Genomic DNA, 27,756 nt, shown 5'->3' with positions numbered 1-27,756 from the left:
AGCCTGTCTTGATGCTCTCTCCACTCTCGTTCTTTGTATCTTAAAGACTTGATTAGCTGTAAGTATTCGCATTCCAACCATTATTCATGTAAATAGAGTCTGTGTCTTTATCTGCCCTGTCTGTGAACAGAATTCCCACTCACCTGAAGAAGGGGCTTGGAGCTCCGAAAGCTTGTGTGGCTTTTGCTACCAAATAAACCTGTTGGACTTTAACCTGGTGTTGTTAAACTTCTTACTGTGTTTGGCTTTAGCCAGTGCATTATAACGGTTGGAATGCGAGTCTTTACAGGTAAGCAAGTCTGAAAGGTACAGACAATGTGAGTGGAGAGAGGGTTAAGCAGCGGTGAAAGATGTGTATTGTCTCCAGACAGGACAGTTAGTGAGATTCTGCAAGGCCAGGCAAGTCGTGGGGGTTACAGATAGAAACATAGAAAACTACAGCACAAAACAGGCCCTTCGGCCCCACAAGTTTTGCCGAACATAACCCTACCTTTTAGGCCTACCTATAACCCTCCATCCTATTAAGTCCCATGGACTCAACCAGGAGTCTCTTAAAAGACCCTATTGAGTTTGCCTCCATCACCACTGACGGCAGCCGATTCCACTCACCCACCACCCTCTGTGTGAAAAACTTCCCCCTAACATTTCCCCAGTACCTACCCCCCCCCCCCCCCCCAGCAACTTAAACCTGTGTCCTCTCATAGCAGCCATTTCCACCCTGGGAAAAAGCCTCTCAACATCTTATATACCTCTATTAGGTCTTCTCTCATCCTACGTCTCTCCAAGGAGAAAAGACCGAGCTCCCTCAGCCTATCCTCATAAGGCATGCCACTCAATCCAGGCAACATCCTTGTAAATCTCCTCTGCACCCTTTCAATCTTTTCCACATCCTTCGTGTAATGAGGCGACCAGAACTGAGCACAGTACTCCAAGTGGGGTCTGACGAGGGTCTTATATAGCTGCATCATTATCCCCGGACTCCTGAACTCAATCCCTCGATTGATAAAGGCCAGCACACCATACGCCTTCTTAACCACCTCCTCCACCTGCAGGGCCAATTTTAGAGTCCTATGGACCCGGACCCCAAGGTCCTTCTGATCCTCTACAGTACTAAGAGTCTTTCCCTTAATATTGTACTCCTTCATCCCATTCGACCTGCTAAAATGGACCACGACGCATTTATCTGGGTTGAAGTCCATCTGCCACTTGTCCGCCCAGTCTTGCATCCTATCTATGTCCCTCTGTAACTTCTGACATCCCTCCAGACTATCCACAACCCCACCAACCTTCGTGTCGTCGGCAAACTTACCAACCCATCCCTCCACTTCCTCATCCAGATCATCCAGATAGCGTGACATGAACCCAAGATGGCGGTTGGGGCCGTCCTCATGTGTGTGGAACTTGACTATCAGTCTCTGCTCAGTGACTCTGCGCTGGCGTGTGTGGTGAAGGCAGCCTTGGAGAACGCTTCCCCGAAGACTCACATTCCAACCATTATTGTGTAAATTGAGTGAGTGTCTCTGTCGGCCCTGTTTGTGAACACATCTCCCACTCCCCTGATCAAGGAGCAGTGCTCCGAAAGCTCGTGTCTTGTGCTGCCAAATAGACCTGTTGACCTTTAACCTGGTGCTGTGGCCCCGCCCACCATCTCAAACCGTCACAATGCCCGGCTGATTGACGGCAGCTCCGGACCAATAGGAGGAGAAGGGGGCGAGACTGGAGGACCGAGCGGGAGGGGCTGGTCCTCCAACCAATCGGAGTGAATGAGAGGCGGGGCTGGGAGTGGAGCATGCGCAGTGTGCGGGATGGCAATGGGTATGATGTCAGTGAGTGGAATGGCGGCTCGGGGGGAGCGATGGATCCGGCGGGTGGGCGGAGAGGATTCATAACCAGGTTTGTGTCCAGCGGAAACTCAGAGAATGAAATCCCCGGTTCCCCGTTTGTACCCAGCGGGAGCCCAGTATTGTTCCCCGTTTCTGCCCCGAGTTCACCGCCGCCATGTTTCCAGCGGGGCTGTGCGCCTGCGCCGCCGCCATCTTTGTGAGGGGCAATGTGAAGTGAGCGTATGCCCAGTGCCATGTTTGTGAGGGGCAATGTCAGGAGAGCGCATGCCCAGTGCCATCTTGGTCTGGGTTTGACCAAAGGGCAGAGGTTAAAGGTGAGAGTGTTTCAGAGGGGATGTGGGGACAATGTTGAGGGGGGCTGAAGAAGGGGCTTGCAGCTCCGAAAGCTTGTGTGGCTTTTGCTACCAAATAAACCTGTTGGACTTTAACCTGGTGTTGTTAAACTTCTTACTGTGTTTTCCCCAGTCCAACGCCGGCATCTCCACATCATGACAGATTGTTGAGCAGACTGTGTTGCAAATCTGGAACTCGCTACCTGAGTGGCTGCTGGAGGCAGGGACTCTCTGATTGAAGAAGCTTCTGGACAAACACATCAATACACAAGGTATTGTCGCTGATAGTCCAAGTACATTGATTGGACTCAATTGGTATTGAGGGGGCGAGTTGTGGGGGGACGTGGGGCAAGGGGGAGGGGTTGAAGGGTGCGAGATGTTGTGGGGAGGGGATGAGGGGTTGTGGGGGTGGTTGAAGGTTGTGGGGAGGGGTTGAGGGGTTGCGGGGGGCAAGGGATGAGGGGTGGTGGGGGAAGGTAAGTTTGCTGATGACACAAAGGTTGGTGGATTTGTGGATAGCGATGAGGACCATCAGAGGATACAGCAGGATATCGATCAGTCCAAGACTTGGGCAGAGAGGTGGCAGATGGCGTTTAATCCGGACAAATGTGCAGTAATGCATTTTGGAAGGTCTAACACAGATAGGAAACTTACAGTAAATGGCAGAACCCTTCAGAGTATTGATAGGCAGAGGGATCTGGGTGTACAGGTACACAGGTCACTGAAAGTGGCAATGCAGGGGGAGAAGGTAGTCAAGAAGGCATACGGCATGCTTGCCTTCATCGGCCGGGACATTGAGTTTAAAAATTGGCAAGTCGTGTTGCAGCTTCAAAGAAGCTTAGTTAGACCGCACTTGGAATATAGTGTTCAATTCTGGTCGCCACACTGCCAGAAGGATGTGGAGGCTTTGGAGAGGGAATAGAAAAGATTTACCAGGATGTGGTCTGTTTATTTGTTTATTTCTATGATTCAGGAATCCCAGTGGGTTGTGGCTGAGGCTTTTTTCCAAAGAGTGGGAGCTGAGAACTGAGCTCACACTGGAGACTCTGTGTCTTTTTTCACTGCACCGCCCCCCCCCCCCCCCCCCCTTGCTTTGCTTTGCTTTCAATCAATTTCTTGTGTTCCCTCGCACTCTTTCCTGTCCCCATCACTCTCTTCACTATCACCCCCTCGCACTCTCAATTTCTCTCTCCACACCTTCATCCTCCCCCTGCTTCACTCATGCCCTTCAGAGACGGAAATCTGCTGTCCTTAGCTGGTCTGGTCTACATGCCATTCCAGAGCCAAAGCAACATGTCTGACTCTTAACTGTCCTCCCAAATTGCATAGCAAGCCATTTTGTTCAAGGGCAGTGTGGGTTAACACTGCTGCCTCACACTGGCACGGTGACACAGTGGGTTAACACTGCTGCCTCACGGTGGCACAGTGGGTTAACACTGCTGCCTCACAGTGACACGGGTGACACAGTGGGTTAACACTGCTGCCTCACAGCGACACGGTGACACAGTGGGTTAACACTGCTGCCTCACAGCGACACGGTGACACAATGGGTTAACACTGCTCCCTCACAGTGACACAGTGGGTTAACACTGCTGCCTCACAGTGACACGGTGACACAGTGGGTTAACACTGCTGCCTCACAGCGACACGATGACACAGTGGGTTAACACTGCTCCCTCACAGTGACACAGTGGGTTAACACTGCTGCCTCACAGTGACACGGTGACACAGTGGGATAACACTGCTGCCTCACAGTGACACGGTGACACAATGGGTTAACACTGCTGCCTCACAGCGACACGGTGACACAGTGGGTTAACACTGCTGTCTCACAGCGACACGGTGACACAGTAGGTTAACACTGATGCCTCACAGTGACACGGTGACACAGTGGGTTAACACTGCTGCCTCACAGTGACACGGTGACACAGTGGGTTAACACGGCTGCCTCACAGTGACACGGTGACACAGGGGGTTAACACTGCTGCCTCACAGTGACACGGTGACACAGGGGGTTAACACTGCTGCCTCACAGTGACACGGTGACACAGTGGGTTAACAGTGCTGCCTCACAGTGACACGATGACACAGTGGGTTAACACTGCTGTCTCACAGTGACACGGTGACACAGTGGGTTAACACTGCTGCCTCACAGCGACACGGTGACACTGTGGGTTAACACTGCTCCCTCACAGTGACACAGTGGGTTAACACTGCTGCCTCGCAGTGACACGGTGACACAGTGGGTTAACACTGCTGTCTCACAGTGACACGGTGACACAGTGGGTTAACACTGCTGCCTCACAGCGACACAGTGACACAGTGGGTTAACACTGCTCCCTCACAGTGACACAGCGGGTTAACACTGCTGCCTCACAGTGACACGGTGACACAGTGGGTTAACACTGCTGTCTCACAGTGACACGGTGACACAGTGGGTTAACACTGCTGTCTCACAGTGACACGGTGACACAGTGGGTTGACACGGTGACACAGTGGGTTAACACTGCTGTCTCACAGTGACACGGTGACACAGTGGGTTAACACTGCTGTCTCACAGTGACACGGTGACACAGTGGGTTGACACGGTGACACAGTGGGTTAACACTGCTGCCTCACAGTGACACGGTGACACAGTGGGTTAACACTACTGCCTCACAGTAACACGATGACGCAGTGGGTTAACACTGCTGCCTTACAGTGACACGGTGACACAGTGGGTTAACACTGCTGCCTCACAGTGACAGGGTGAGACAGTGGGTTAACACTGCTCCCTCATAGTGACACGGTGACACAGTGGGTTAACACTGCTGTCTCACAGTGACACGGTGACACAGTGGGTTAATACTGCTGTCTCACAGTGACACGGTGACACAGTGGGTTAACACTGCTGTCTCACAGCGACACGGTGACACAGTGGTTAACACTGCTGCCTCACAGTGACACGGTGACACAGTGGGTTAACACTGCTGCCTCACAGTGACACGGTGACACAGTGGGTTAACACTGCTGCCTCACAGTGACACGGTGACACAGTGGGTTAACACTGCTGCCTCACAGTGACACGGTGACACAATGGGTTAACACTGCTGCCTCACAGTGACACGGTGACACAGTGGGTTAACACTGCTGCCTCACAGTGACACGGTGACACAGTGGGTTGACACGGTGACACAGTGGGTTAACACTGCTGCCTCACAGTGACACGGTGACACAGTGTGTTAACACTGCTGCCTCACAGTGACATAGTGGGTTAACACTGCTGCCTCACAGTGACACGGTGACACAGTGGGTTAACACTGCTGCCTCACAGTGACACGGTGACACAGTGTGTTAACACTGCTGCCTCACAGTGACACAATGGGTTAACACTGCTGCCTCACAGTGACACGGTGACACAGTGGGTTAACACTGCTGCCTCACAGTGACACGGTGACACAGTGGGTTAACACTGCTGCCTCACAGTGACACGGTGACACAGTGGGTTGACACGGTGACACAGTGGGTTAACACTGCTGCCTCACAGTGACACGGTGACACAGTGGGTTAACACTGCTGCCTCACAGTGACACAGTGACACAGTGGGTTGACACGGTGACACAGTGGGTTAACACTGCTGCCTCACAGTGACACGGTGACACAGTGGGTTAACACTGCTGCCTCACAGTGACACGGTGACACAGTGTGTTAACACTGCTGCCTCACAGTGACACAATGGGTTAACACTGCTGCCTCACAGTGACACGGTGACACAGTGGGTTAACACTGCTGCCTCACAGTGACACGGTGACACAGTGTGTTAACACTGCTGCCTCACAGTGACACAATGGGTTAACACTGCTGCCTCACAGTGACACGGTGACACAGTGGGTTAACACTGCTGCCTCACAGTGACACGGTGACACAGTGGGTTGACACGGTGACACAGTGGGTTAACACTGCTGCCTCACAGTGACACGGTGACACAGTGGGTTAACACTGCTGCCTCACAGTGACACGGTGACACAGTGGGTTGACACGGTGACACAGTGGGTTAACACTGCTGCCTCACAGTGACACGGTGACACAGTGTGTTAACACTGCTGCCTCACAGTGACACGGTGACACAGTGGGTTGACACGGTGACACAGTGGGTTAACACTGCTGTCTCACAGTGACACGGTGACACAGTGGGTTGACACGGTGACACAGTGGGTTAACACTGCTGTCTCACAGTGACACGGTGACACAGTGGGTTGACACGGTGACACAGTGGGTTAACACTGCTGTCTCACAGTGACACGGTGACACAGTGGGTTAACACTGCTGTCTCACAGCGACACGGTGACACAGTGGGTTAACACTGCTGCCTCACAGTGACACGGTGACACAGTGGGTTAACACTGCTGCCTCATAGTGACACGGTGACACAGTGGGTTAACACTGCTGCCTCACAGTAACACGATGACGTAGTGGGTTAACACTGCTGCCTTACAGTGACACGGTGACACAGTGGGTTAACACTGCTGCCTCACAGTGACACGGTGACACAGTGGGTTAACACTGCTGCCTCACAGTGACAGGGTGAGACAGTGGGTTAACACTGCTGTCTCACAGTGACACGGTGACACAGTGGGTTAACACTGCTGCCTCACAGTGACACGGTGATACAGTGGGTTAACACTGCTGCCTCACAGTGACACGGTGACACAGTGGGTTAACACTGCTGCCTCACAGTGACACGGTGACACAGTGGGTTAACACTGCTGCCTCACAGTGACACGATGACACAGTTGGTTAACACTGCTGTCTCACAGTGACACGGTGACACAGTGGGTTAACACTGCTGTCTCACAGTGACACGGTGACACAGTGGTTAACACTGCTGTCTCACAGTGATATGGTGACACAGTGGGTTAACACTGCTGCCTCACGGTGACACAGTGAGTTAACACTGCTGCCTCACAGTGACACGGTGACACAATGGGTTAACACTGCTGCCTCACAGTGACACAGTGGGTTAACACTGCTGCCTCACAGTGACACGGTGACACAGTGAGTTAACACTGCTGCCTCACAGTGACACGGTGACACAGTGGGTTAACACTGCTGTCTCACAGTGACACGGTGACACAGTGAGTTAACACTGCTGCCTCACAGTGACACGGTGACACAGTGGGTTAACACTGCTGTCTCACAGCGACACAGTGGGTTAACACTGCTGCCTCACAGTGACACGGTGACACAGTGGGTTAACACTGCTGCCTCACGGCGACACGGTGACACAGTGGGTTAACACTGCTCCCTCACAGTGACACAGTGGGTTAACACTGCTGCCTCACAGTGACACGGTGACACAGTGGGTTAACACTGCTGCCTCACAGCGACACGGTGACACAGTGGGTTAACACTGCTCCCTCAGAGTGACACAGTGGGTTAACACTGCTGCCTCACAGTGACACGGTGACACAGTGGGTTAACACTGCTGTCTCACAGTGACACGGTGACACAGTGGGTTAACACTGCTGTCTCACAGTGACACGGTGACACAGTGGGTTGACACGGTGACACAGAGGGTTAACACTGCTGCCTCACAGTGACACGGTGACACAGTGGGTTAACACTGCTGCCTCACAGCGACATGGTGACACAGTGGGTTACCACTGCTGCGTCACAGTGACCCGGTGACACAGTGGGTTAACACTGCTGCCTCACAGTGACACGATGACACAGTGGGTTAACACTGCTGCCTCACAGTGACACGTGACACAGTGGGTTAACACTGCTGCCTCACAGTGACACGGTGGCACAGTGGGTTAACACTGCTGCCTCACAGTGACACGGTGACACAGTGGGTTAACACTGCTGTCTCACAGTGACACGGTGACACAGTGGGTTAACACTGCTGCCTCACAGTGACACGATGACACAGTGGGTTAACACTGCTGTCTCACAGTGACACGGTGACACAGTGGGTTAACACTGCTGTCTCACAGTGACACGGTGACACAGTGGGTTAACACTGCTGTCTCACAGTGACACGGTGACACAGTGAGTTAACACTGCTGTCTCACAGTGGCACAGTGGGTTAACACTGCTGCCTCACAGTGACACGGTGACACAGTGGTTAACACTGCTGCCTCACAGCGACACGGTGACACAGTGAGTTAACACTGCTGTCTCACAGCGACACGGTGACACAGTGGGTTAACACTGCTGTCTCACAGTGACACGGTGACACAGTGGGTTAACACTGCTGCCTCACAGTGACACGATGACACAGTGGGTTAACACTGCTGCCTCACAGTGACACGGTGACACAGTGGGTTAACACTGCTGCCTCACAGTGACACGGTGACACAGTGGGTTAACACTGCTGCCTCACAGTGACACGGTGACACAGTGTGTTAACACTGCTGTCTCACAGTGACACGGTGACACAGTGGGTTAACACTGCTGCCTCACAGTGACACGATGACACAGTGGGTTAACACTGCTGTCTCACAGTGACACGGTGACACAGTGGGTTAACACTGCTGTCTCACAGTGACACGGTGACACAGTGGGTTAACACTGCTGTCTCACAGTGACACGGTGACACAGTGAGTTAACACTGCTGTCTCACAGTGGCACAGTGGGTTAACACTGCTGCCTCACAGTGACACGGTGACACAGTGGTTAACACTGCTGCCTCACAGCGACACGGTGACACAGTGAGTTAACACTGCTGTCTCACAGCGACACGGTGACACAGTGGGTTAACACTGCTGTCTCACAGTGACACGGTGACACAGTGGGTTAACACTGCTGCCTCACAGTGACACGGTGACACAGTGGGTTAACACTGCTGCCTCACAGTGACACGGTGACACAGTGGGTTAACACTGCTGCCTCACAGTGACACGGTTACACAGTGGGTTAACACTGCTGTCTCACAGTGACACAGTGGCACAGTGGGTTAACACTGCTGCCTCACAGCGCCAGTGTATTGCGTTCGATTCTCGGCTTTGGTCACTGTCTGTGTGGAGTTTTCACGTTCTCCCCGTGTCTGCAGGGGTTTCCTCCTGGTGCAGCGTATAATGTGACCTCAGTATTGTAATTTTGGAATTCTGCAATCACCCTGTGGACACAAAGATCACCAAAATAGTGGGATTTTAAAATTCAGCTTTCTCACAGTGGATCTTTCTCTCTCTCAGTTTCTGCAGGATTGCTGTAATGTCGAAAATGACAGCAGGCATATAAATTGGAAATATTTTATTTTTGAGTAAATGTTTACAGACATCGACAGGCAGAGAGAATGAGGCAGAGAGAAAGAGAATGTGACAGACAGAGATAGAATCAGACTGAGAGAGAGACTGAGACTGACAGAGAATCAGACTGAGAGAGAGACTGAGACTGACAGAGAATCAGACTGAGAAAGAGAGATTGAGACTGACAGAGAATCAGACTGAGAGAGACTGAAACTGACAGAGAATCAGACTGAGAGAGAGACTGAGACTGACAGAGAATCAGACTGAGAGAGAGATTGAGACTGACAGAGAATCAGACTGAGAGAGAGATTGAGACTGACAGAGAATCAGACTGAGAGAGAGACTGCGACTGACAGAGAATCAGACTGAGAAAGAGAGATTGAGACTGACAGAGAATCAGACTGAGAAAGAGAGATTGAGACTGACAGAGAATCAGACTGAGAGAGAGATTGAGACTGACAGAGAATCAGACTGAGAGAGAGACTGAGACTGACAGAGAATCAGACTGAGAGAGAGACTGAGACTGACAGAGAATCAGACTGAGAGAGAGACTGAGACTGACAGAGAATCAGACTGAGAGAGAGACTGAGACTGACAGAGAATCAGATTGAGAGAGAGATTGAGACTGACAGAGAATCAGAGTGAGAGAGAGACTGAGACTGACAGAGAATCAGACTGAGAGAGAGACTGAGACTGACAGAGAATCAGACTGAGAGAGAGACTGAGACTGACAGAGAATCAGACTGAGAGAGACTGAGACTGACAGAGAATCAGACTGAGAGAGACTGAGACTGACAGAGAATCAGACTGAGAGAGAGACTGAGACTGACAGAGAATCAGACTGAGAGAGAGACTGAGACTGACAGAGAATCAGACTGAGAGAGAGACTGAGACTGACAGAGAATCAGACTGAGAGAGAGACTGAGACTGACAGAGAATCAGACTGAGAGAGACTGAGACTGACAGAGAATCAGACTGAGAGAGACTGAGACTGTCAGAGAATCAGACTGAGAGAGAGACTGAGACTGACAGAGAATCAGACGGAGAGAGAGACTGAGACTGACAGAGAATCAGACTGAGAGAGAGACTGAGACTGACAGAGAATCAGACTGAGAGAGAGACTGAGACTGACAGAGAATCAGACTGAGAGAGAGACTGAGACTGACATAGAATCAGACTGAGAGAGAGACTGAGACTGACAGAGAATCAGACTGAGAGAGAGACTGAGACTGACAGAGAATCAGACTGAGAGAGAGACTGAGACTGACAGAGAATCAGACGGAGAGAGAGACTGAGACTGACAGAGAATCAGACTGAGAGAGAGACTGAGACTGACAGAGAATCAGACTGAGAGAGAGACTGAGACTGACAGAGAATCAGACTGAGAGAGAGACTGAGACTGACAGAGAATCAGACTGAGAGAGAGACTGAGACTGACAGAGAATCAGACTGAGAGAGAGACTGAGACTGACAGAGAATCAGACTGAGAGAGAGACTGAGACTGACAGAGAATCAGACTGAGAGAGAGACTGAGACTGACAGAGAATCAGTCTGAGAGAGCGTGGGAAAAAGAGACTGAGACACGATCCCAACACGACCCTCAGAATTAAAATGGAGGGTGTGTCCCTCATTGAAGCCCCCTCCCACTAACAGCCTCAGTTTAACCCACCACATCCAGCTGTTTCCACATCCGCCTCGTTTCTCCTCTCCCTCTCTCTCTCTCTCCACCTGTTTCTGCTGCATTTGTTGTCATGTTGGAATCTGTGAAGAAACCACATTTCCACCACTGTTTTCACAATCTCTCTCTCTGTCACCTTTCCTTCATTTCCTTCAATCACAAAGATACACAAAGGGACGCAGAGAGAGAGAGAGAGAGCGAGTAAAACCCTCAATAACATTCCAAAAGAAGAATTAAAGAGGCTGCTACAGTTTATTGAATCATTCATCCCATCCAATTTAGCACAGACACTGTTTGGGGATGAAGCAAATGGAGGAGGCTTCCTGAGGGCCCTGTGAGATTAGGGCTTGAATTGAGGCCTAGTCACAGAGGCTGCATTAAACCTTGGTGCAAAGAGCAGGAATCGTTCCACTCCAGTGAAACACAACAATCCTGAAAGCTGGAGTGACAGAGGCAGTGATATTAAACCCCTGTCCTGACCCCCTGCCCCTGGCCATTCTCCAATTCACACCACCCCATCTAAAAACACAATCCGGACTCTGGAATTGGGAACAAGCCATTTCCAAGGCCGGGGAATTTTAATTTCATCCCTCCCTCCTCCTTCCCAAGTGTTTTACAGTCACTGAGCCAGTTCCATTTCAAATTTGCATGTTTACAAGTTGGAGTTCAGGAAAGGCAGCTGGTTATTGATGCACAGCCAGATCCCATGGGCAATAATTTGACGATATCCGGATGGGACAAAGGGGAGAAATGTAATTCTCCCAGCTTCATGCCTGGTGTAATCCTCCCACCCAGACACTGAACGCCACGTATATTCCGAGTCTGAATGGACAACATCTCAGTCACAGAAAGAGATAAACTCCCCTCTTTAAACTGGGAACAAGCTGTGTCCATTCCTTGGAGACTTTTTAAAATCAGCCTCCCAACATTTATTTATTTGTTTATTTACTTGATTAATTCTGTCAATCAGGAATCCCAGAGGGCTGTGACTGAGACTTTTCTCCAGAGACAGGGAGCTGGGCACTGAGTCCATAACTCCACAGGTCCTTAAAGGTGACGTCACAGGTGGAGAAGGTAGTGAATACGGCATATGGCATGCTTGCCTTTATTGGACGGGGCAAAGATTATAAAAGTTGGGGTCTGATGTTGCAGATGTATAGAACGTTGGCTAGGCCACATTTGGAATACTGCGTCCAGTTCTGGTCGCCACACTACCAGAAGGACGTGGAGGCTTTGGACAGAGTACAGAGGAGGTTTACCAGGATGTTGCCTGGGATGGAGGGTATTAGCTATGAGGTGAGATTGAGTAAACTGGGATTGTTCTCCCTGGAAAGACGGAGGTTGAGGGGCGACCTAATAGAAGTTTTCAAAATTATGAAGGGCATCGATAGGGTGAACATTTTCCCAGGTCAGAAATGACAAACACAAGGGGTCACAAGTTCAGGTAAGGGGAGCAAAGTTCAAGACAGATATGCGGGGGATGTATTTTACACAGAGGGAGGTGGGGGCCTGGAATGTTCTACCAAGCAAGTTGGTTGAGGCAGACACGCTAGGATCATTTAAGACTTATCTAGATAGCCACATGAACAGCACCACATGATTGCTACCTGTGCCACGTGCCAGTGAGGGTAAGAGTAGGATGCTCGGGCGGATGAACACGTGGCTGAGGAACTGGTGTAGGGGGCAGGGTTTCAGATTTCTAGGTCATTGGGACCTCTTCTGGGGCAGGTGGGACCTGTACAAGAGAGACGGATTACACCTGAACTACAAGGGGACCAATATACTTGCAGGGTGGTTTGCCAGTGTTATTGGGGAGGGTTTAAACTAGATTTGCAAGGGGATGGGAACCAGAGTGCCAGAGCAGATAGTGGAGCTGGGGTGAAAGTAAATGACGTTAATAGTTCATGAAATATCACAAATGGAAGGGTTGTGTGTGGTGGTAATAATCTTCTGAGGTGTGTCTCTTTCAATGCCAGGAGTATTGTGGGGAAGGCAGATGAGCTGAAGGCGTGGAATGACACATGGAAATATGACATTATAGCCATCAGTGAAACTTGGCTACAGGAGGGGCAGGACTGGCAGCTCAATGTTCCAGGGTTCCGATGTTTCAGACGTGATAGAGGCAGAGGGATGAAGGGTGGGGGGGTGGTATTGCTAGTCAGGGAAAATGTTACAGCAGTGTTCAGGCAGGACAGATTAGAGGGTTTGTCGACCGAGGCCATATGGGTGGTATGACCACATTCATGGGGGTGTATTATAGACCACCCAATAGTCAGCAAGAATTGGAGGAGCAAATCTGCAGAGAGATAGCAGACAACTGCAGGAAACATAAAGTTGTGATCGGAGGGGATTTTAATTTTCCACATACAGATTGGGACTCCCAAACTGTTAAAGGTCTAGACGGGTTCGAGCTTGTAAAATGTGTTCAGGAAAATTTTCAAAATCAAGATATAGAGGTACCAATCAGAGAGGATGCAAAATTAGATTTCCTTTTAGGAAACGAGTTAGGACAAGTGACGGAAGTGTGTGCAGGGGAACACTTTGTTTCCAGTGATCATAACGCCATTAGTTTCAACTTGAGATCCTAAATGAATACTTTGCGTCGGTATTCACAAAGGAGAGGGATGTGTTGATTGGGAGTGTCTCGGAGGGGACTGTTGACCCGTTGGAGAGAATCTCCATTACAAGGGAGGAAGTGTTAGGTTTTTTTAGGGAATATAAAGACTGACACTTCCCCAGGGCCTGATGGAATCTATCCAAGGCTGCTCAGGGAGACGAGAGATGAAATCGCTGGGCCTCTGACGCAAATCTTTGTCTCGTCACTGGACACAGGTGAGGTCCCAGAGGATTGGAGGATAGCTAATGTGGTCCCGTTATTTATGAAGGGTAGGAAGGATAACCCAGGATATTATAGGCCGGTGAGCTTGACGTCCGTGGTCGGGAAGTTGTTGGAGAAGATTCTTAGAGATAGGATGTATGCGCATTTAGAAAGGAATAAACTCATTCACGATAGTCAGCATGGTTTTGTGAGAGGGAGGTCATGCCTCACTAACCTGGTGGAGTTTTTTGAACAAGTGACTAGAATGGTTGACGAGGGAAGGGCCGTGGATGTCGTCGATATGGACTTTAGTAAAGCGTTTGAAAAAGGCTCTCATGGCAGGTTGGTGCAAACGATTGGATTTCATGGGATAAAGGGGGAGGTGGCTAGATGGGTGAGAACTGGCTGGGTCACAGAAGACAGAGGGTGGTCGTGGAAGGGTCTTTTTCCGGCTGGAGGCCTGTGACTAGTGGTGTTCCGCAGGGCTCTGTATTGGGACCTCTGCTGTTTGTGATTTATATAAACGATCTGGAAGAAGGTGTAACTGGGGTGATCAGTAAGTTTGCGGACGACACGAAAATAGCTGGACATGCAGACAGTGAGGAACATTGTCATAGGCTACAGAAGGATATAGATAGGCTGGAAATTTGGGCAAAGAAATGGCAGATGGAGTTCAATCCAGATGAATGCGAAGTGATGCATTTTGGTGGAACTAACATAGGGAGGAGCTATACGATAAATGGCAGAACCATAAAGGGTGTAGATGCGCAGAGGGACCTGGGTGTGCAAGTCCACAGATCCTTGAAGGTGATGTCACAGGTGGAGAAGGTAGTGAATAAGGCATATGGCATGCTTGCCTTCATAGGACGGGGCATAGAGTATAAAAGTTGGGGTCTGATGTTGCAGTTGTACAGAACGTTGGTTCAGCCGCATTTGGAGTACTGCGTCCAGTTCTGGTCGCTACACTACCAGAAGGACGTGGAGGCTTTAGAGAGAGTGCAGAGGAGGTTTACCAGAATGTTGCCTGGTATGGAGGGGCTTCGTTATGAGGAGAGATTGGGTAAACTGGGGTTGTTCTCACTGGAAAGATGGAGGATGAGGGGTGAACTGATAGAGGTGTATAAAATTATGAAAGGCATAGAGAGGGTGAACGGTGGGAAGCTTTTTCCCAGGTTGGTGGTGATGTTTGCGAGGGGTCATAGGTTCAAGGTGAGGGGGGGGAGGTTTACCAGGGATATCAGGAGGACGTATTTTACACAGAGGGTTGTGGGGGCCTGGACTGCGCTGCCGGGCAATGTGGTGGAGGCGGACACACTGGGAACGTTTAAGAATTATCTAGATAGCCACCTGAACGGAGTGGGAATGGAGGGATACAAAAGAATGGTCTAGTTTGGACAAGGGAGCGGCGCGGGCTTGGAGGGCCGAAGGGCCTGTTCCTGTGCTGTATCATTCTTTGTTCTTTGTTTTGTTCTTGATCATGGATAAAGATCGATCTGGTCCTCGGGTTGAGGTTCTAAACCGGAAAAAGGACAAATTTGAAGAAATGAGAAAGGATCTAAAAAGTGAGGATTGAGACAGGCTCTTCTCTGGCAAGGGTGTGATTGGTAAGTGGGAGGCCTTCAAAGGAGAAATTTTGAGAGTGCAGAGTTTGTCTGTTTTTGTCAGGATTAAAGGCAAAGTGAATAAGAATAAGGGACCTTGGTTCTCGAGGGATATTGGAACTCTGATGAAGAAGAAGAGAGAGATTTATGACATGTATAGGCAACAGGGAGCAAATAAGATGCTTGAGGAGTATAAAAAGTGCAAGAAACTACTTAAGAAAGAAATCAGGAGGGCGAAAAGAAGATATGAGGTTGCTTTGGCAGACAAGGTGAAGGATAATCCGAAGAACTTCTGCAGGTGTATTATGAGCAAAAGGATAGTAAGGGATAAAATTGGTCCTCTTGAAGATCAGAGTGGTCGGCTATGTACGGAACCAAAAGATATTTACTAAGGAAACGGGCATGGAGTCTATGGAAATAAGGCAAATAAGTAGGGAGGTCATGGAACCTATACGGATTAAAGGGGAGGAGGTGCTTGCTGTCTCGAGGCAAATCAGAGGAGATAAATCCCCAGGACCAGACAGGGTATTCCCTCGGACCTTGAAGGAGTCTAGTGTTGAAATTGCAGGGGCCCTGGAAGATATATTTAAAATGTTGGTATCCATGGGGTGAGTTGCTGGATGATTGGAGGATAACTCATGTTGTTCCGTTGTTTAAAAAAGGCTCAAAACGTAATGCGGGAAATTATAGGCCGGTAAGTTTGACGTCAGCAGGAGGTAAATTAATGGAAGGAGTACTAACAGATAGGATCTACAAATAATTGGATAGACAGGGACTTATTAGGGAGAGTCAACATGGCTTTGTGCGTGGTAGGTCATGTTTGACCAATCTATTAGAGTTTTTCGAGGAGGTTACCAGGAAAGTGGATGAAGGGAAGGCGGTGGATGTTGTCTACATGGAATTCAGTAAGGCCTTTGACAAAGTCCCACATGGGAGGTTACTTCGGAAGGTTCAGTCGCTAGGGAAACATGGAGAGGTCGTAAACTTGCTTAGACACTGGCTCAATGGAATAAGCCAGAGAGTGGTAGTGGATGATTGCTTTTCTGAGTGGAGGCCTGTGACGAGTGGTGTGCCACAGGGATCAGTGTTGGGTCCATTGTTGTTTGTCATCTAAATCAATGATCTGGATGATAATGTGGTAAATTGGATCAGCAAATTTGCTGACGATACAAAGATTGGAGGTGTCGTGGACAGTGAGGAAGGTTTTCAAAGCTTGCAGAGGGATTTGCTCGCAAAATGGGCTGCAAAATGGCAGATGGAGTTTAATGCAGACAAGTGTGAGGTATTGCACTTTGGAAGGACAAACCAAGGTCGAACATACAAGGTAAATGGTAGGACACTGAGGAGTGCAGTAGAACAGAGGGATCTGGGAATACAGATACATAATACATAAAAGTGGGGTCACAGGTAGTTAAGGCCGTAAAGAGTGCTTTTGGTACATTGGCCTTTACAAATCAAAGTATTGAGTATAAGAGTTGGAATGTTATGGTGAGGTTGTATGAGACATTGGTGAGGCTGAATTTAGAGTATTGTGAGCAGTTTTGGGCACCTAATTACAGGAAGGATATTAATCTGAGTGGAGGCCTGTGACTAGTGGTGTGCACAGTAAGAAGTTTAAAAACACCAGGTTAAAGTCCAACAGGTTTATTTGGTAGCAAAAGCCACACAAGCTTTCGGAGCTGCAAGCCCCTTCTTCAGGTGAGTGGGAATTCTGTTCACAAACAGAGCATATAAAGACACAGACTCAATTTACATGAATAATGGTTCGAATGCGAATACTTACAACTAATCAAGTCTTTAAGAAACAAAACAATGTGAGTGGAGAGAGAATCAAGACAGGCTAAAAAGATATGTATTGTCTCCAGACAAGACAGCCAGTGAAACTCTGTGGGGGTTACAAATAGTGTGCCATGAACCCAATATCCCGGTTGAGGCCGTCCTCGTGTGTGTGGAACTTGGCTATCAGTTTCTGCTCAGCGACTCTGCGCCATCGTGTGTCGCGAAGGCCGCCTTGGAGAACGCTTACCCGAATATCAGAGGCCGAATGCCCGTGACCGCTGAAGTGCTCCCCAACAGGAAGAGAACAGTCTTGCCTGGTGATTGTCGAGCGGTGTTCATTCATCCGTTGACGTAGCGTCTGCATGGTTTTCCCAAGGTACCATGCCTCGGGACATCCTTTCTTGCAGCGTATCAGGTAGACTAGTGGTGTGCCGCAGGGATCGGTGTTGGGTCCATTGTTGTTTGTCATCTACATCAATGATCTGGATGATAATGTGGTAAATTGGATCAGCAAGTTTGCTGATGATACAAAGATTGGAGGTGTAGTGGACAGTGAGGAAGGTTTTCAAAGCTTGCAGAGGGATTTGGACCAACTAGAAAAATGGGCTGAAAAATGGCAAATGGAGGTTAACGCGGACAAGTGTGAGATATTGCACTTTGGAGGGACAAACCAAAGTAGAACGTACAGGGTAAATGGTAGGACTCTGAAGAGTGCAGTTGAACAGAGGGATCTGGGAATACAGGTACAGAATTCCCTAAAAGTGACGTCACAGGTGGATAGGGTCGTAAAGAGTGCCTTTGGTACATTGGCCTTTATAAATCGGAGTCTCGAGTATAAAAGTTGGAGTGTTATGGTAAGGTTATATAAGGCATTGGTGAGGCCGAATTTGGAGTATTGTGTACAGTTTTGGTCACCTAGTTACAGGAAGGATGGAAATAAGATTGAAAGAGTGCAGAGAAGGTTCACAAGGATGTTGCCGGGACTTGAGAAGCTGAGTTACAGAGAGAGATTGAATAGGTTGGGACTTTATTCCCTGGAGCGTAGAAGATTGAGGGGAGATTTGATAGAGGTGTATAAGATTTTGATGGGTATAGATAGAGTGAATGCAAGCAGGCTTTTTCCGCTGAGGCTAGGGGAGAAAAAAACCAGAGGGCATGGGTTAAGGGTGAAAGGAGAAAAGTTTAAAGGGAATATTAGGGGGGGGGGGCTTCTTCACACAGAGAGTGGTGGGAGTGTGGAATGAGCTGCCGGATAAAGTAGTAAATGCGGGGTCACTTTTAACATTTAAGAAAAACTTGGACGGGTTCATGGATGAGAGGCGTGTGGAGGGATATGGTCCAAGTGCAGGTCAGTGGGACTAGGCATAAAATGGTTCGGCACAGACAAGAAGGGCCAAAAGGCCTGTTTCTGAGCTGTAATTTTCTATGGTTCTATGGTTCTATAAGGTTGAAAGAGTGCAGAGAAGGTTTACAAGGATGTTGCCGGGACTTGAGAAACTGAGTTACAGAGAAAGGTTGAATAGGTTAGGACTTTATTCCCTGGAGCAGAGACAAATGAGGGGAGATTTGATGGAGGTGTATAAAATTGTGATGGATATAGATAGAGTGAATGGAAGCAGGCTTTTTCCACTGAGGCTCGGGGAGAAAAAAACTAGAGGATGTGGGTTAAGGGTGAAGGGGGAAAAGTTTGAAGGGAACATCAAGGAGGGGGCTTCTTCACACAGAGAGTGGTGGGAGTGTGGAATGAGCTGTCAGATGAAGTGGTGAATGCGGGCTCACTTTTACCATTTAAGAAAAACTTGGACAGGTACATGGATGAGAGGGGTGTGGAGGGATATGGTCCAGGTGCAGGTCAGTGGGACTCGGCAGAAAAACGGTTCGGCACAGGCAAGAAGGACCAAAAGGTCTGTTTCTGTGCTGTAATGTTCTCTGGTTCTCGGTTCTAACAGACTGGGAATAGATTGGGGCAGGCTTGGAGGGCCGGAGGGCCTGTTCCTGTGCTTTATTGTTCTTTGTTCTGAGCCCACACTGGACACCCCCCCGCAGATCCTGTGTCTCATCCCACCATCTCACTTCAACCCACACCTCTGTTTTGCTGTCAATGTCTGTATTTCCCTTACCCCCGCTCGAGATTTCTTTGTTCTGTAACTCTCCCCAACGCCCGACCATTAACTCAGTAAATCCTGCCCTGATTCCATGTACCAAAATGCATCATCTCGCATTTATCTAAATTAAACTTCATCTGCCATTTGTCAGCCCACTGGCCCAATTGATCAAGATCCCGTTGCATTCGGAGATAACCTTCACTGTCCACTATGCCACCAATTCTGATGTCATCTACAAACTTACTAACCATGCCTCCTAAATTCTCACCCAAATCAATGTAACCCGGGACATGGAGAAATCAGACATTGGTATAGTTAATGCTGGTATTTAGCATCATGCTTCAACGCCGCTATCTTTCCCTGACCTGAAATAGATGCTCTATTCAGAAATTATTTAACACTCGGGTATTCCTGGAGGAACAGACGGACGGTGCACAGTGAAACTTTATGCTGTTGATGGCAGCCTAGAATCAGAAAGATTGAAGGAACTCACAAGGTCAATCCTATTTTTGATGTGAGTGGGGTGAGAGAGAGAGTGTTGAGGTGAAGGGGAATTTTGAGGTGAGAGGGTCAGTGTTGAGGTGAAGGGGAATTTTGAGGTGAGAGGGTCAGTGTTGAGGTGAGGGGTGTTGCTGTGGACGGTGGGAGTTGAGGTGAGAGGCGGTTACTGAGGTGAGAGGGAGTGTGTTGATGTGAGGAGGGAGCTTTCAGATGAGAGGGGAACAACATGGTGTGATATCAATACACACTGATCCAACAAACACTCCCAGGATATTTACTGCAGGGATTAGGTGTGAAGTCAGTCTGTCCCCTCACGCTGCCAGCCAGAGTGCGGAGGGAGCGGTGACAGCCCTTAAACACGGAGCAAACATCATCTGCAACATCCCATCAAACACTCCAATGTCAGCGACAGAGGTCCAGTGTCACTCCCACCCCATCTTAACTGTGTGACCAGGTTGTCTCATGGCTGCTAAAGTGAAGGTTCAACTTAGTCAGGCAACCTTCAGGCTCGATATCCGTAAGCTTGCGCCCATCAGACATTTACAAGGATAAGCTGCCTCTACACTCCCATCAAATACCCTCATTGTAGATGCAGCACAGGCCCAGATACACAAACTATCTCCCTCTACACTGTCCAAACACGAATCTCCAGTGCAGGTATAGCAGAGGGTGAGATACACAGTGTGTGCAGGTGAGAGGGGGGGGGGGGGGAGCGTTGAGGTGAGAGGGGGAGAGCGTTGAGGCGAGAGAGGGAGAGTGTTGAGGCGAGAGGGGGAGAGTGTTGAGGCGAGAGGGGGAGAGTGTTGAGGCGAGAGGGGGAGAGTGTTGAGGCGAGAGGGGGAGAGTGTTGAGGCGAGAGGGGGGAGAGGGTTGAGGCGAGAGGGGGAGAGCGTTGAGGCGAGAGGGGGAGAGTGTCGAGGCGAGAGGGGGAGAGTGTCGAGGCGACAGTGGGAGTGTGGAGGCGACAGTGGGAGTGTGGAGGTGAGAGGGGGAATTTTGTGGTGGGGGTGAGGTTCTGTAACACACTGGTTGACGCTGCTGCCTCATGGCGCCAAAGACCCGGGTTTGATTCCAGCCTCGGCTCACTCTCTGTGTGGAGTGTGCACGTTCTCCCCTGTCTGCGTGTGAATCTATCCCAGATTTGGGTAAAGAAAAGTTCAATACAGATACATCTCCTCTTGATACTGCCCTCTGAAACCCTCCCAGAACAGTTACACACGGGATTGCAGACAGAGCAAAGCTCACTCTGCAGTGTCCCATTGAATAGTTCACTGCAAAGGGTGTTTACTCTGTGTCGAACCCCATTCTAAACCATGTTTCTGTATTTGCCATTGGGTTACTGTAAATTGTGCTTCCATTGAACATTTCCAAGGATAGGGACAGCACTGGGTAAAGTATATGGTCTTGCTGCACTGCCAATTCAAACAGGCTGATAAAAGGGACGTGTATCTTCTGTATCAAACACGTTTCCATCACTGTCCATGAAGTCATCCCAGGGCAGCCTCACTGATATTGATATTTTCCATTTGTGCTTTTATAATAACGGTCTTCTGTTCATTTGTTGTTATAGTTTGTGAAATACTCCTTCAGATCTTTCCTAAATACAGTTCAGACATTTGGGAATTCGAATGAATTAATTGCAAACATTTTCTGTTGTATAGAACATAGAAAAACTACAGCACAAACAGGCCCTTCGGCCCACAAGTTGCGCCGGTCATGTCCCTACCCACCTAGGCTTATATATAGGCTTACCTAGAACCCTCAATCCTATTAAGTCCCATGTACTCATCCAGGAGTCTCTTAAAAGACCCCATCGAGTTTGCCTCCACCACCACTGACGGCAGCCGATTCCACTCACCCACCACCCTCTGAGTGAAAAACTTACCCCTCACTTCTCCTCTGTACCTATTCCCCAGCACCTTTAACCTGTGTCCACTCGTAGCAGCTATTTCAGCATTGGGAAAAAGCCTCTGTGAGTCCACCCGATCTATACCACTCAACATCTTGTACACCTCTATCAGGTCACCTCTCATCCTTCGTCTCTCCAAGGAGAAAAGACCGAGCTATCTCAACATATCCTCAGAAGGCATGCCAACCAATCCAGGCAACATCCTTGTAAATCTTCTCTGCACCCTTTCAATAATTTCCACGTCCCTCCTGTAATGAGGCGTCCAGAACTGAGCACAGTACTCCAAGTGGGGTCTGACGAGGGTCTTATATCGCTGCATCATTATCCCCGGACTCCTAAACTCAATCCCTCGATTGATGAAGGCCAGGTGAAAACTGCCCCAGTAAAGTAAATCAGATTGATCAACTGGTTGCAATCAATGCCAAATGGGGAATAATTGTCCTGTGTAGAAGTGAGAACCCGTTCCATATTGTGATTGTTTGCAGTATTGGGACAGTGAAATGACCCGATCCAACACAAGAACACTTTGCAATATCTCCCAGTAACAGTGAGTCTGTGTGTCAGCGTTAACCAAGCGGGATGACATTCCCGGTGGTGCTGACATCTCACGCAGAGTGAAAACCAGAATTCAATTGGTGGGGACTGCCTTGTTAAATTCGGCTGGGGATTTATTGAGGGAATTTGTGAAAATGCATGTGGAGATCTTATACAATCTAATTGAAAAACATTTCGAAATCCGTTTCTCCAACTGACTGTACAGAACAGACGAGGTACATTTATACAGATCTCAAGGTGAATAACATTAGTTCCAGTCACTGAACACCAGCAGTAACTTTTTAATGCATATCATTTTATACATGTTTCACATGCAGTGAATATATTTATTTTAATTCCGGTCTCTGAGCAGTCAGATATTGATACAGATAATTCTGATATTTAGCACCATGCTCCCACACTGCCACCTCTGCTTGACCTGAAATAGATGCTCTGTTCCGCAATTATTTAAACCAAGTGTATTCGTGGAGGAACAAACTTACATTCTGCATTCAAACTTTATGTTGTTGAGATCAGCCCAGGATCAGAATGATTGAAGGAGCGGAAGGTTTTTGAGACAGTTTGTGTGACGCTGCTGCTGTGTTGCCTTTATTCGTTTTGTAACGTGGGGGTCGCAGGGAATCAGGAGCGACAATAAGAGTGAGGTCAGTGATGTATCTGTTTGTCAGTTGGTAATAAGAATGAAGTCGGTGATACACCTGGAAGGTAAAGACAGTAGGGATGAGGTTAGCCATGCACCTGGATGTGTATTGACAATCAGAGCAATTCAGTAATGTATCTGTGCAGGTTGTGAAAGGAGAGTGCGGTCACTGCTGTTCCTAAATACCTGGTTCCAATAAGAATCAGGTTATTTCTGCATCTGCAGGGACAGGTGTAGCATCGGGGAAACACAAGATAAAACTCCATCTGCAATTTCCCCAGCAAACACACCCAGGGCAGGGACAGCGGGCGGATGTTTGGGTTGTGTGGAGTGGGGGGGGCTGTGTGTGTTGGGGGGAGTGGGAGGGGGGATCCTAGAGAATAAAAGTAACGCTACACTGTCCATTTACCTCTCTCCTGGAGCAGGTACAGACCAGTTGGACACAGAAAACTGCCTCGGCACTCTTCCATCAACCTTTACTGCGCAGAGACAATATTAGATCTCTTCGCATTCCCAAAAAAACAGCACGGGGTTATATTCAGAGTGAAGGTCCCTCTACACTGACCTATCAAACACTCCCAGGACACGTACAGCACGGGGTTATATACAGACTAAAGCTCCCTCCACACTGTCCCCCGTCAAACACTCCCTGGGCAGATACAGCATGGAGTTAGATACAGAGTAAAGCTCCCTCTACACTGTCCCCATCAAACAGTCCCAGGACAGGTACAGCACGGGGTTAGATACAGAGTCGAGCTCCCTGAACACTGTGCCCCATCATACACTCCTAGGACAGGTACAGCACGGGGTTAGATACAGAGTAAATCTCTTCTACACTGACCCCATGAAACACTCCCAGGACAGATACAGCATGGGGTTCGATACATTCTAAAGCTCCTCTTGCACTATCTCAACCACATGCTGCCAGGACCAGTAAGGTACATGTATCGGTAGAGTCATAGAGGTTTACTGCATGGAAACAGGCCCTTCGTCCAACTTGTCCATGCCGCCATTTTTTTTTAAACCCCGAAACTTATCCCAATTGCCCGCGTTTGGCCCATATCCCTCTATACCCATCTTACCCATGTAACTATTTCAATGCTTTTTAAAAGACAAAATTGTACACGCCTCTACTACTACCTCTGGCAGCTCGTTCCAGACACTCACCACCCTCTGTGTGAAGAAATTGCCCCTCTGGACACTTTTGTATCTCTCCCCTCTCACCTTAAACCTATGCCCTCTAGTTTTAGACTCCCCTACCTTTGGGAAAAGACATTGGCAATCGAGCTGATCTGTGCCCCTCATTATTTTGTAGACCTCTATAAGATCACCCCTCAGCCTCCTCCGCCCGAGAGAAAAAAGTCCCAGTCTATCCAGCGTCGCCTTGTAACTCAATCCATCAAGTCCCGGTAGCATCCGAGTAAATCTTTTCTGCACTCTTTCTAGTTTAATAAAATCCTTTCCATAATAGGGTGAACAGAATTGCACACAGTATTCCAAGTGTGGCCTTACCAATGTCTTGTACAACTTGAACAAGTCATTCCAACTCCTGTATTCAATGTTCTGACCAATGAAACCAAGCATGCCGAATGCCTTCTTCACCACTCTGTCCACCTGTGACTCCACTTTAAAGAAGCTATGAACATGTACCCCTAGATCTCTTTGTTCTGTAACTCTCCCCAGCGCCCTACCATTAACTGAGTAAGTCCTGCCCTGGTTCAATCTTCCAAAGTGCATGACATCGCATTTGTCTAAATTAAACTCCATCTGCCATTCGTCAGCCCACTGGCCCAATTGATCAAGATCCCATTGCAATTGGAAATAACTTTCTTCACTGTCCACTATGCCACCAATCTTAGTGTCATCTGCAAACGTGCGAACCATACCTCCTATATTCTCATCCAAATCATTAATTTAATGACAAATAACAGTGGGCACAGCACTGATCCCTGAGGCACAGCACTGGTCACAGGTCTCCAGTTTGAAAAACAGTTCTCTGCAACCACTCTCTAGCTTCTGTCAAGAAGCCAGTTTTGTATCTAGTTAGATGGATCACCCGAGATCCCGTGAGGTTTAACCTGATGCCACAACCTTACATGTGGTACCTTGTCAAAGGCCTTGCTGCAGTCCATGTAGACAACATCAACGGCACTGCCCTTATCTACCTTCTTGGGAGAGGGGGGGAGTGCGGGTGCGAGGGGGGGGGTGGAGGGCGGGTGCGAGGGGGGGTGGAGTGCGGTTGCGAGGGGGGCGTGGAGTGTGGGTGCGAGAGGGGTGGAGTGCAATTTCGAGGGGGGGGGTGGAGTGCGGGTGCGAGGGGGGTGGAGTGCGGTTGCGAGGGGGGGTGGAGTGCGGTTGCGAGGGGGGGGTGGAGTGCGGGTGCGAGGGGGGTGGAGTGCGGGTGCGAGGGGGGTGGAGTGCGGGTGCGAGGGGGGGTGGAGTGCGGGTGGAGTGCGGGTGTGAGGGGGGGAGTGCAGGGGGGGTGGAGTGCGGGTGCGAGGGGGGTGGAGTGCGGGTGCGAGGGGGGGTGGAGTGCGGGTGCGAGGGGGGGTGGAGTGCGGGTGCGAGGGGGGGTGGAGTGAGAGGGGGGGGAGTCCGGGTGCGAGGGGGGGTGGAGTGAGAGGTAGGGTGGAGTGCGGGTGCGAGGGGGGGTTGTGGAGTGCGGGTGCGAGGGGGGGGGGGTGGAGTGCGGGTGCGAGGGGGGGTGGAATGCGGGTGCGAGGAGGGGGTGGAGTGCGGGTGCGAGGGGGGGTGGAGCGAGAGGGTGGAGTGCGGGTGCGAGGGGGGGTGGAGTGCGGGTGCGAGGTGGGGGTGGAGTGAGGGGGGAGTGCGGCTGCGAGGGGGGGGGAGTGCGGGTGCGAGGGGGGGTGGAGTGCGGGTGCGGGGGGGTGGAGTGCGGGGGGGGGGGGTGGAGTGCGGGTGCGAGGGGGGGGTGGAGTGCGGGTGCGAGGGGGGGTGGAGTGCGGGTGCGAGGGGGGTGGAGTGCGGGTGCGAGGGGGGGTGGAGTGCGGGTGCGAGGGGGGGTGGAGTGCAGGTGCGAGTGGGGGGTGGAGTGCGGGTGCGAGGGGGGTGAGAGGGTGCGAGGGGGGTGGAGTGCGGGTGCGAGGGGGGGTGGAGTGCGGGTGCGAGGGGGGGTGGAGTGCGGGGGGGTGGAGTGCGGGTGCGAGGTGGGGGTGGAGTGAGGGGGGAGTGCGGGTGCGAGGGGGGGGTGGAGTGCGGGTGCGAGGGGGGTGGTGTGCGGGTGCGAGGTGGGGGTGGAGTGCGGGTGCGAGGGGGGGTGGAGTGAGGGGGGAGTGCGGCTCCGAGGGGGGGTGGAGTGCGGGGGGTGGAGTGCGGGTCCGAGGGGGGTGAAAGGGTGCGAGGAGGGGTGGAGTGCGGGTGCGAGGGGGGGTGGAGTGCGGGTGCGAGGGGAGGTGGAGTGCGGGGGGGTGGAGTGCGGGTGCGAGGGGGGGTGGAGTGCGGGTGCGGGGGGGGGTGGAGTGCGGGTGCGAGGGGGGTGGAGTGCGGGTGCGAGGGGGGGTGGAGTGCGGGTGCGGGGGGGGGTGGAGTGCGGGTGCGAGGGGGGGTGGAATGCGGGTGCGGGAAAGGGGGTGGAGTGCGGGTGCGAGGGGGGGTGGAGTGCGGGTGCGAGGGGGGGTGGAGTGCGGGTGCGGGGGGGGGTGGAGTGCGGGTGCGAGGGGGGTGGAGTGCGGGTGCGAGGGGGGAGTGCAGGGGGGGTGGAGTGCGGGTGCGAGGGGGGGGTGGAGTGCGGGTGCGAGGGGGGGGGTGGAGTGCGGGTGCGAGGGGGGGTGGAATGCGGGTGCGAGGAGGGGGTGGAGTGCGGGTGCGAGGGGGGTAGAGTGCGGGTGCGAGGGGGGGTGGAATGCGGGTGCGAGGAGGGGGTGGAGTGCGGGTGCGAGGGGGGGGTGGAGCGAGAGGGTGGAGTGCGGGTGCGGGGGGTGTGGAGTGCGGGTGCGAGGAGGGGGTGGAGTGCGGGTGCGAGGAGGGGGTGGAGTGCGGGTGCGGGGGGTGTGGAGTGCGGGTGCGAGGAGGGGGTGGAGTGCGGGTGCGAGGGGGGGTGGAGTGCGGGTGCGAGGTGGGGGTGGAGTGAGGGGGGAGTGCGGGTGCGAGGGGGGTGGTGTGCGGGTGCGAGGTGGGGGTGGAGTGCGGGTGCGAGGGGGGGGTGGAGTGAGGGGGGTGTGCGGCTGCGAGGGGGGGTGGAGTGCGGGTGCGAGGTGGGGTGGAGTGCGGGTGCGAGGGGGGGTGGAGTGCGGGTGCGAGGGGGGGGTGGAGTGCGGGTGCGAGGGGGGGGTGGAGTGCGGGTGCGAGGGGGGGGTGGAGTGCGGGTGCGAGCGGGGTTGGAATGCGGGTGCGAGGAGGGGGTGGAGTGCGGGTGCGAGGGGGGGGTGGAGCGAGAGGGTGGAGTGCGGGTGCGGGGGGTGTGGAGTGCGGGTGCGAGGAGGGGGTGGAGTGCAGGTGCGAGGGGGTTGGAGTGCGGGTGCGAGGGGGGGGTGGAGTGCGGGTGCGGGGGCGGGTGGAGTGCGGGTGCGAGTGGGGGTGGAGTGCGGGTGCGAGGGGGGGGTGGAGTGCGGGTGCGAGGGGGGGGTGGAGTGCGGGTGCGAGGGGGGGGTGGAGTGCGGGTGCGAGGGGGGGGTGGAGTGCGGGTGCGAGCGGGGTTGGAATGCGGGTGCGAGGAGGGGGTGGAGTGCGGGTGCGAGGGGGGGGTGGAGCGAGAGGGTGGAGTGCGGGTGCGGGGGGGGGTGGAGTGCGGGTGCGAGGGGGGTGG

General features: G+C 51.4%; 1 long non-coding RNA gene across 2 annotated transcripts in view; it reads left to right on the top strand.

Moving 5' to 3' along the window:
* The first annotated feature begins 1,767 nt into the window (after positions 1–1,767).
* Positions 1,768–27,756, top strand: part of LOC144487908 (uncharacterized) — a 60,775-nt gene continuing 34,786 nt past the window's right edge. Inside the window, exons 1-3 of one of the 2 annotated variants that reach the window (XR_013496479.1) lie at positions 1,816–1,893; positions 2,310–2,448; positions 15,389–15,505. This is a non-coding gene — a long non-coding RNA (uncharacterized LOC144487908). Of the gene's footprint in view, positions 1,894–2,309; positions 2,449–15,388; positions 15,506–27,756 lie in introns of those variants that run through there. The other variant, XR_013496478.1, reaches the window with a different exon arrangement.

This window comes from Mustelus asterias, unplaced genomic scaffold (assembly GCF_964213995.1).
Source record: "Mustelus asterias unplaced genomic scaffold, sMusAst1.hap1.1 HAP1_SCAFFOLD_1121, whole genome shotgun sequence".
In the NCBI taxonomy this organism is placed as follows: domain Eukaryota; kingdom Metazoa; phylum Chordata; class Chondrichthyes; order Carcharhiniformes; family Triakidae; genus Mustelus; species Mustelus asterias.
This window is presented reverse-complemented; position numbering and strand designations above follow the sequence as displayed.